Raw genomic sequence first — 10194 nt, 5'->3', positions numbered from 1 at the left:
CAACCGCCCCCCCGGGCCTACAACTTGCTGTTTTAGCCAGGCCCAAGAGCAGATCCTTCGACTTACCCACCCCGCTCTACATGGGCGGCCAAAGATTAGGAGCGTGGAGCTAAAGTGTAACCCTTCCATTTCTGGTATCAGCTGAGTAAATCTTCTCTGCACCCTCTCCAGTGCCTCTATATCCCTTTTATAATATGGTGACCAGAACTGTACGCAGTACTCGAAGTGTGGTCTAACCAAGGTTCAATACAGGTTTAGTATTACCTCAGTACTTTTCAATTCTATACCTGTAGAAATAAACCCGAGTACTTGAATTGCTATTTTTACGGCCTTGCTAACCTATGTCGTAACTTTTAATGATTTGTGTATTTGTACTCCGAGGTCCCTTTGCTCCTCTACTCCACCCAGACTCCACCCTCCAAGTAATGTGACCTCCGTACTCTTCCTACCAAAATGTAATGCCTCACATTTACCTCTGTTGAATGTCATTTGCCCATTATATGCCCTTCTGCAAGTTTATTTATGTCCTCTTGTAATTTGTTGTACTGACTAGCCTCCCCAATTTGGTGACATCCGCAAATTTAGAAATTGTGTTTTTGATTCCAAAGTCTAAATTGTTGATATAAATTGTGAACAACAGTGGTTCCAGCACTGATCCTTGTGGAACACCACTACCCACCTTCTGCCACTGTGAATAGTTATCCTTTACCCCTACTCTCTGCTTTCTGTCTTGAAGCCAGCTAGCTATCCATTCTGCTACTTGTCCCCTGACTGCGCATTCTCTGACCTTGTCCATCAGTTTATTATGGGGTACTTTATTGAAGGCCCTTTGAAAATCTAGATAAATTATATCTACAAAGCAAATGTTTATATTGGCTAATCACTCAATAGAAATTCCTACAAGCAATGTTGGATGAACACTGTCATCAGGTGTGTTAGCCTGGATTATGTGCTCAATTGTCTGGAGTGGGAACTCACAACTTTCTGACTTAGTGGTGAAAGTCTGACTCACTGAGCCACGGCTGACACTTGCTCAAATATAGGATGAGCAGATTCTCTGTCCTCTACCGTACCTTACATTGACCCATCAATCAGAGTAAACTTGCAAGTCCCGCGTGTCCACAGTAACTGACACCAGCTCAGCCCGCTGGATGGAACCTTGGGCGTCCTGAGCTTGATCTCCAGTCCCGACTGCCCCCTTACATCAGTCTCCCCTCACTTTTATACCCTGCACTGATCCACCTCTGGCACCGGACTCTTCTTTGTCTTCTCTGCTGGGTTTGGGCAGAAAGTGAGGAAAAGACAGCTGGAACTTCTCTAATCTGTGATTTACAAGTCCACTTTCCCTGGTTCCCAGCAGTTACTTTTCTTCAGTAATTTTCTCATTATCCCTAAACTCCCCTGCCTGCTGTTAATTGTTATTTCTTATAGTTTCACAATTATATGTATAAACATCACACATTATAATCTAATCTAATGTGTTACTCACTCTGGTTTGAGCTTATATTGTGGTTACTAACAGACAAACCTTGTTCTTTTCCCTGATCTGATTACATATTCCAACAGTGGGTTCAGTGAATGGAATGTCTTCAGTGTTGCCATGGCGACCTGTCTGCAGTGAATCGATTGTTTGAGTTTCTAATTCAGACTAAACCTCTCTTTCCCATGATGCACATTATAGACCTGGGTGTCATGGTACATCAGTCATTGAAGGTTGGCATGCAGGTACAGCAGGCGGTTAAGAAGGCAAATGGCATGTTGGCCTTCATAGCGAGGGGATTTGAGTACAGGGGCAGGGATATGTTACTACAGTTGTACAGGGCCTTGGTGAGGCCACACCTGGAGTATTGTGTACAGTTTTGGTCTCCTAACTTGAGGAAGGACATTCTTGCTATTGAGCGAGTGCAGCGAAGGTTCATCAGACTGATTCCCAGGATGGCGGGACTGACATATCAAGAAAGACTGGATCAACTGGGCTTGTATTCACTGGAGTTCAAAAGAATGAGAGGGGACCTCATAGAATTTTAAACGTTTCTGACGGGTTTAGACAGGTTGGATGCAGGAAGAATGTTCCTAATGTTGGGGAAGTCCAGAACCAGGGGACACAGTCTAAGGATAAGGGGTAAGCCATTTAGGACCGAGATGAGGAGAAACTTCTTCACCCAGAGAGTGGTGAACCTGTGGAATTCTCTACCACAGAAAGTTGTTGAGGCCAATTCAGTAAATATATTCAAAAAGGAGTTAGATGTAGTCCTTACTACTCGGGGGATCAAGGGGTATGGCGAGAAAGCAGGAATGGGGTACTGAAGTTGAATGTTCAGCCATGAACTCATTGAATGGCGGTGCAGGCTCGAAGGGCCAAATGGCCTGCTCCTGCACCTATTTTCTATGTTTCTATTAGAGATGCCAATGTGTTTTAGCCAAGTTGTGTTATTATCTCAAACATACAAGGGCTTCAGTTACACAAATCTTTAAAAGTAGGAGGGCAAGTTAATAAAGTGTTTAAAAAGCACATGGGATCCTAGGTTTTATAAATAGGGTGTGGAGTACAAAAGGGCATAGGTCATGTAAACCTGCACAAATCATTGGTTCGGCTGCAGTTCGAATATTGTGTCAGGTTTTGGGGATCTTACACCAGGAAGGATGTCGAGGCCATGGAGAGGGTGCAGAGAGATTCACTGAGACAATACCAGGGAAGAGAGGCTTTAGTTATCGGGAGATTGGAGAAACTGGGGCTCTTTTCATTAGAACAAAGGGCCATTGGAGATCTGAGGGAGCTGTTCAAAATGTGATCAGGTAAATGAGGAAAAACTATTTCCACCAGTCGGCGAGTCAGTAACTCGAGGGCATCAAATTCAAATCATCACCAAAAGGCTCAGACCCAGGGATGAACCGTCGTGCGCACTGTACATAAACAACAACAACTAAGGTGGTTAAGAAGGCATACAGAATACTTGCCTTTATTAGCCAAGGCATTGAAAACAAGAGCAGGGATGTTATGCTTGAACTGTATAAAACACCAGTTAGGCTGCAGCTAGAGTACTGTGTGCAGTCCTGGTCACCACATTACAGGAACGATGTGATTGGACTAGAGAGGGTACAGAGGAGATTTACAAGGATGTTGCCTGGACTGGAGAATCTTAGCTATAAGAAAAGATTGGATCGACTGGGGTTATTTTCTTTGGAACCGGGGAGGCTGAGGGGAGACCTTATTCAGGTGTATAAAATTATGAAGGATCTGGATAGAGTGGCTAGGAAGGACCTATTTCTTTATCAGAAGGGTCAACAACCAGGAGGCTTAGATTTAAATAATTGATAGGAGGTTTAGAGATTTGAGGGGAGATTTTTCACCCAGAGAGTGGTGGGGGTCTGGAACTCACTGCCTGAAAGGGTGGTAGAGGCAGAAACCCTCACCACATTTAAAAGTACTTAGATAGGCACTTAAAGTGCCGTAACCTACAGGGCTACGGACCGAGAGCTGGAAAGTGGGATTAGGCTGGATAGCTCTTTATCGGCTGGCACGGACATTGATGGGTCGAAATGGCCTCCTTCCATGCTGTAAATTTTTAAGATGATATAACGTGTATTTATATAGCGTTTTTAACATAGTAAAACATCCCAAGGCACTTCACAGGTGTTATAAGTCAAAAGAAATTGACACCAATCCACATAAGAAGAAATGATGGCAGATGACCAAAAGGTTGGTCAAAGAAGTAGGTTTTAAGGATTGTCTTAAAGGAAAGACATGTAGAGAGGTGGAGACGTATAGGGAGGAAGTTCTGGAGCTTGGGGCCCCAAGCAGCTGAAGGCACGGTCAATCCCTGATGGAGTGATTATAATCAGGGATGCTCAAGAGGGCAGAATTTGCGGAGTGCAGACATCTCTGGGGGGAGGGGGGGGGTTTGTGGGCTGGGGGAGATTACAGAGATAGGGAGGAACAAGTCCATGGAGGGATAAGAACATAAGAATTAGGAGCAGGAGTAGGCCATACGACCCCTCGAGTCTGCTCCGCCATTTAATACGATCATGGCTGATCCAATCATGGACTTGGGTCCACTTCCCTGCCCAATATGTAAACAAGGAGGAGAATTTTGAAATAGAGGCGTTGTTTAACCGGGAGCCAATGTAGGTCAGCGAGCACAGGGATGACGGGTGAGCGGGACTTGGTCCGAGTTAGGACACGGGCTGCCGAGTTTTAGATGACCTCAAGTTTATGTAGTGTAGAATGGGGGAGGCCAGCTAGGAGTGCTTTGCAGTAGTCAAGTCTAGAGGCAACAAAGACATGGAGAAGGGGTTCAGCAGGAGATGAGCTGAGGTAGGGGCAGAGACGGGCAATGTTACGGAGGTGGAAATAGGAGGTTTTAGTTATGCCGTGGATATGTGGCCAGAACTTCATTTCAGGGTCAAATATGACACCTGGGTTGTGAACAGTTTGTTTCAGCCAACAGACAGATGCGAGGGAGAGGGATGGAGTCAGTGGCTGGAGAGCGTAGGTTGTGGCAGGGTCCAAAGACAATAGTTCTTTGAGTGGCGGGTTCAGCAGTGAAACTAAAAACAAACCAAAAGGAACAAATAAAGATCCAATCCAAGGGAACAAGCAACAGGACAATGGACCAAACCACAACCGGTCCACAATTACTCATTGAGCAGCGACTGATCATTGTGGGGGAGTTCCACTCTGCTACCATCCGATGTGTGAAGAAGTGTTTCCTAACTTCTCTCCGAAATGGCCTGGCTCTGATTTTAATGTGTTGTTCCCTCGTCCTTGACTCCGCACCAGTGGAAAAAGTCTCTCTCCATCTACCCTTGCAATTGCTTTCAAAATCACTGTAAATTCTCCCAGGGCTGGTGGAATATGGGTTAGATACAGAGTAAAGCACCCTCTACACTTTCCCATCAAACACTCCCAGGGCAGGTACAGGGGCATGTTACTAATACCTTCCCTGGATCCCAAGGCTAGGAGAGGCACTGTGGAAGGTATGGGAAGCTTGGACTTGAACTAGAGAGGAACAGACAGTAAGAGAACTGAAATAATCCAGAGTAATGAGCTGTTAGTCGTGGCTCAGTGATAGCACTCTAGTCTCTGAGTCAGTCGGTTGTGGGTTCAAGTCCACCTCCAGAGGCTGGAGCATAAAATCTAGGCCGACATTCCAATGCAGTACAGAGGGAGCACTGCACTGTCAGAGGTGCCATCTTTCACATGAGACATTCATTCGAGGCCCCATCTGACCTCTCAAGTGGGTGTAACTGATTCAATGACATTATAGAAACATAGAAAATAGGTGCAGGAGTAGGCCATTCGAGCCTGCACCAACATTTAATAAGATCTTGGCTGATCATTCACCTCAGTACCCCTTTCCTGCTTTCTCTCCATACCCTTGGACAGGTTAGGTGAATGGGCAAATGCATGGCAGATGCAGTATGTGGATAAATGTGAGGTTATCCACTTTGGTGGCAAAAACACGAAGATAGAATATCTGAATGGCGGCAGATTAGGAAAAGGAGAAGTGCAACGAGACCTGGGTGTCATGGTTCATCAGTCATTTAAAGTTGGCATGCAGGTACAGCAGGCGGTGAAGGCGGCAAACAGTATGTTGGCCTTCATAGCGAGGTAATTTGAGTATAGGAGCAGGGAAGTCAGCATGGATTTATGAAGGGGAAATCATGCTTGACAAATCTAGAATTTTTTTCGAGAATCCATTCTAGAATTTTTCTAGAATCCATTCTGTCACTGTTTTCCAAATGTGCTGCTATTTTATCCTTAATAATTGATTCCAACATTTTCCCCACGACTGATGTCAGGCTAACTGGTTAGTAATTACCCGCTTTCTCTCTCCCTCCCTTTTTAAAAAAGTGGTGTTACATTTGCTACCCTCCAGTCCATAGGAACTGATCCAGAGTCGATAGACTGTTGGAAAATGATCACCAATGAATCCACTATTTCTAGGGCCACTTCCTTAAGTACTCTGGGATGCAGACTATCAGGCCCCGGCGATTTATCAATCCCATCAATTTCCCTAACACAATTTCCCGCCTAATCAGAATATCCTTCAGTTCCTCCTTCTCACTAGACCCTCGGGTCCCCTAGTACTTCCGGAAGGTTGTGTCTTTCTTCGTGAAGATAGAACCAAAGTATTTGTTCAATTAGTCTGCCATTTCTTTGTTCCCCATTATAAATAAACCTGAATCCCACTCGCGTTTTCTGCCCCTTGGTATTCCGTAGCTCCACCCATACCGATTCCACATCATCCAAGCTAATGTCCTTTCTTACTATTGCATTAATTTCCTCTTTAACCAGCAATGCCACCCCGCCTCCTTTTCCTTTCTGTCTATCCTTCCTAAATGTTGAATACCCCTGGATGTTGAGTTCCCAGCCTTGGTCATCCTGGAGCCATGTCTCCGTGATGCCAATTACATCATACCCGTTAACTGCTATCTGCGCAGTTAATTCGTCCACCTTATTCCTAATACTCTTCGCATTGAGACACAGAGCCTTCAGGCTTGTCTTTCTAATACACTTTGCCCTTTAGAATTTTGCTGTAATTGGCCCTTTCTGCTTTTTGCCTTGGGTTTCTCTGCCCTCCACTTTTACTTTTCTTCTTTCTATCTTTTGCTTCTGCCCCCATTCTACTTTCCTCTGTCTCCCTGCATAGGTTCCCATCCCCCTGCCATATTACTTTAACTCCTCCCCAACAGCACTAGCAAACATTCCCCCCAGGACATTGGTTCCGGTCCTGCCCAGGTTATTTTGAAGGAGGCGTTTTCCCCGGTGTCCTCGCTCACCCAACATCACTAAAACAGATTATGTGGTCATTATCACATTGCTGTGTGTGGGAGCCTACTGTGTGCAAATTGGTTGCTAGATTTCCTACATTACAACAGCAACTGCAATTAAAAGGTACGTCATTGGTTGTAAAGGGCGTTGGGACATCCTGAGGTGGTGAAAGGCAGTTTATAAACCACAAGTCATCAATTAGTCTCCTTTTGGAGAAATCAAAGCTGATTTATTTGACAGTTGTTTGACAGAGGGTGCAGAAAAGATTTAGAAGAATGCTTCCAGGGATGAGGGACTTCAGTTACGTGGATAGACTGGAGAAGCCGGGGTTCTCCTTCGAGCAGAGAAGTTTGAGAGGAGATTTAATGGAGGTGTTCAAAATCACAAGAGGTCGAGAGAGTAGAGAGAGAGAGAAAGTGTTCCCATTGGTGGAAGGGTCATGAACCAGAGGACACAGAGTTAAGATGATTGGCAAAGGAACCAAAGGCGACATGAGGGAAAACCTTTTTACGCAGCGAGTGGTTAGGATCTGGAATGCACGGCCTGAAAGAGTGGTGGAGATCAATTCAATCGTGGCTTTCAAAAAAGGAATTGGATAAGTACCTGAAGGAAAAGGATCCAGGGAAAGGGTGGGTGTATGGGATGAGCTGAATTGCTCTTGCAGAGAGCTGGCACAGACTCAACAGACCGAAAGGTCTCATTCTGTGCCGTAACAATTCTATGATTCGATGATATCCAGAAAATTAAACTCCAGCCCAGTTATAGGGATTCATTACACCAGCAGCATCAAACCCCAACTGTCAGTGAACATTTTTTAATCCAGGATATGATTAACAGAAAAATCCAACCCCTGCAGTGACTTGTGAACTCACTGGTGTGTCAGCAGGATGGATGAACGAGTAAATCCCTTCCCACACACGGAGCAGGAGAACGGTCTCTCCCCGGTGTGAATCCGTTGGTGTTTCATCAGATTATTTCTCCTATTAAAGCTCTTCTCACAGTCAGAACACTTAAACGGTCTCTTATTGGTGTGAACAAGTTGGTGTGCAGTGAGTTGGGATAAACGAGTGAATCCTGTCCCACACGTGGAACAGGTAAAAGGACTCTCCCCGGTATGGTGAGCCAGAAGCTCGGGTGAATTAGTGAAGTCGCTGGTGTTTCAGCAGGTTGGACGACTGAGTGAAGCCCTTCCCACACACACAGCAGGTGAACGGCCTCTCCCCAGTATGAACTCGCTGGTGTGTCAGCAGGTCGGATGACCGACTGAATCCCTTCCCACACTCAGAGCAGGTGAACAGTCCCTCCCCAGTGTGAAGTCGCTGGTGTTCAGTGAGTTTGGACGACTGAGTGAATCCCTTCCCACACACATAGCAGGTAAACGGCTTCTCCCCGGTGTGAAAATGCTGGTGTACTGTGAGGTGGGATGAGTGCATGAATCTCTTCCCGCATTGAGAGTAGCTGAACGGTCTCTCCCCAGTGTGAACCCGTGGTGTTGTATTAGTTCCGGAGAGGTTTTAAAGCTGTTCCCACAGTCAGAGCATTTAAATGGTTTCTCCCCAGAGTGAACTCGCTGGTGTCTCAGCAGGCTGGATGCCGAAGGGAATCCCTTCCCACACACGGGGCAGGTGAACGGCCTCTCCCCAGTGTGACTGCGTCGGAGTTTCCAGCCGGGACGGGGAACGGAATCCCTTCTCACAGTCCCCACATTTCCACGGTTTCTCCATGGTGCGGATGGCCTTGTGTCTCTCCATGGTTGGACGATCAGTTGAAGCCTCGCCCACACACACAACACGTGTACGGTTTCTCCCCACTGTGAATGGTGCGATGTTTTTTCAGGTTGTGTCACAGGCTAAAGCTCATTCCACAGTCAGTGCACTGGAACACTCTCACTCGGGTGTGTGTGTCTCGGTGCTTTTCCAGTCACACTGATGTTTGAAATCTTTTCCCACAGACAGAACAGAAAAACATTTCTCCTACTTTGAAAGGCCGATGATAATCAGGTCCTGATGAATGGAATGACTCGTCAGATCTTGACATCATGTTTGGTTCGAGTTTCCCGTCTGCAAATCCTCCTCATCTAATATCCTGTAAAATGGGTTTACAAAAAGTCAGCACTGGAAGTGCAGGATAGAAATTGAGGACAGATAATTCTAGTTCCCCCGGAACATCCTTTCCTCTCGTTTCCCCCAAAGCTGTAAATTTCCATCCCATCCCTCCCTGAGCTGACATCCAAACCCATCGCACCATCGCCATCATTTCTTCCCTCCAGCCCCAGTTTTCTCACCCTCTCTGCTCTGGTTGTGTTCAATTCTTCACCCGCTGTGTGCAAAGTAATAATAAAATCAATGAGTCGATGATTTTCTCTCCTGGTCACTGGGATCCTGAAGCCCCACCCATTCTCTGCTCTTGTAGCAAGAGGGCCACACAGGCACCCTGATCCATCCCTGTCCAAGATGGCAGCCAGTTACCCCAGGCAGCTGGGCCTATCACCACAGTGCAAACACAGGACCGGCAGGCTTTTATTCCATCAGGTAGGCAGGAGTTCCCGGAGCGCATTGCGCTCAAACCAATATTCTGTTCCTCCGGGGAGTACAGCCAGAGCAAAATCCGCAGCACCACGAGTCACTCAGTTGTACGGGCCTGGGGGGGGGTGAGGGAGGCGCGAGGTTGAGAAGAGTGGGAGAGCAATAGTGGTAGGGGATTGGATAGTTAGGGGAACAGACAGGCGTTTGCAGGGCTAAGGGGAAAGAACAGGGGAGTGAGACTAGCTGAGAGTCGGCATGGGCTCGATGGGTCAAATGGCCTTCTTGAGTGTTGTAACGATTCTATGATTCTAAGGGACCATTAACAGCTTCTTCGAACATCGAGAAAGACAGACTTGCATTTATATAGCGCCTTTCACGACCAATGTATCAAAGCACTTACATCCAATTTTGAAGTGCAGTCTCTGTTGTAAAGTCAGAAACATGGCAGCCAATTAGCACAATGTGATAATGACCAGATAATCTGTTTTAATGATGTCTGTGGAGGGATAAATATTTGCCCCAAAACATCAGTGATAACTCCCCTGCTCCTCTTCAAAATTGTGTCATGGTATCTTTTACATCCACCCAAGAGCAGACACGACCTCGGTTTAACGTTTCATCTAAAAGACGGCACCTCAAACAGAGTGGCGCTCCCTCAGCATTTTGTGTTCAAGTCTCTGGAGTGTGACTTCCACAACCTTCTGACTCAGAGACGAGAGTGCTACTCACTGAGCCATGGCTGACTTACAGACATAGGAGGGGAGGAGAAGTGAAAGAAAAGAAAAACACATTTCCATATTTGCCTGTGGGACCCACCAACTGAATCATGTCTACATACACCCATGACACTTTCTACCCTCCCACCCAATATAAATGTTGCTTTCTAAAAAGTTA

General features: G+C 46.2%; 1 pseudogene; it reads right to left on the bottom strand.

Moving 5' to 3' along the window:
• Window positions 1-7621: 7621 nt before the first annotated feature.
• Window positions 7622-10128, bottom strand: LOC139241178 (zinc finger protein 436-like; annotated as a pseudogene).
• Between the last annotated feature and the right edge of the window lie 66 nt (window positions 10129-10194).

This window comes from Pristiophorus japonicus, assembly GCF_044704955.1.
Source record: "Pristiophorus japonicus isolate sPriJap1 chromosome 24 unlocalized genomic scaffold, sPriJap1.hap1 SUPER_24_unloc_1, whole genome shotgun sequence".
Classification (NCBI taxonomy): domain Eukaryota; kingdom Metazoa; phylum Chordata; class Chondrichthyes; family Pristiophoridae; genus Pristiophorus; species Pristiophorus japonicus.
Note: the sequence above shows the minus strand (reverse complement) of the source record. Positions and strands in the feature narration are given on the sequence as shown.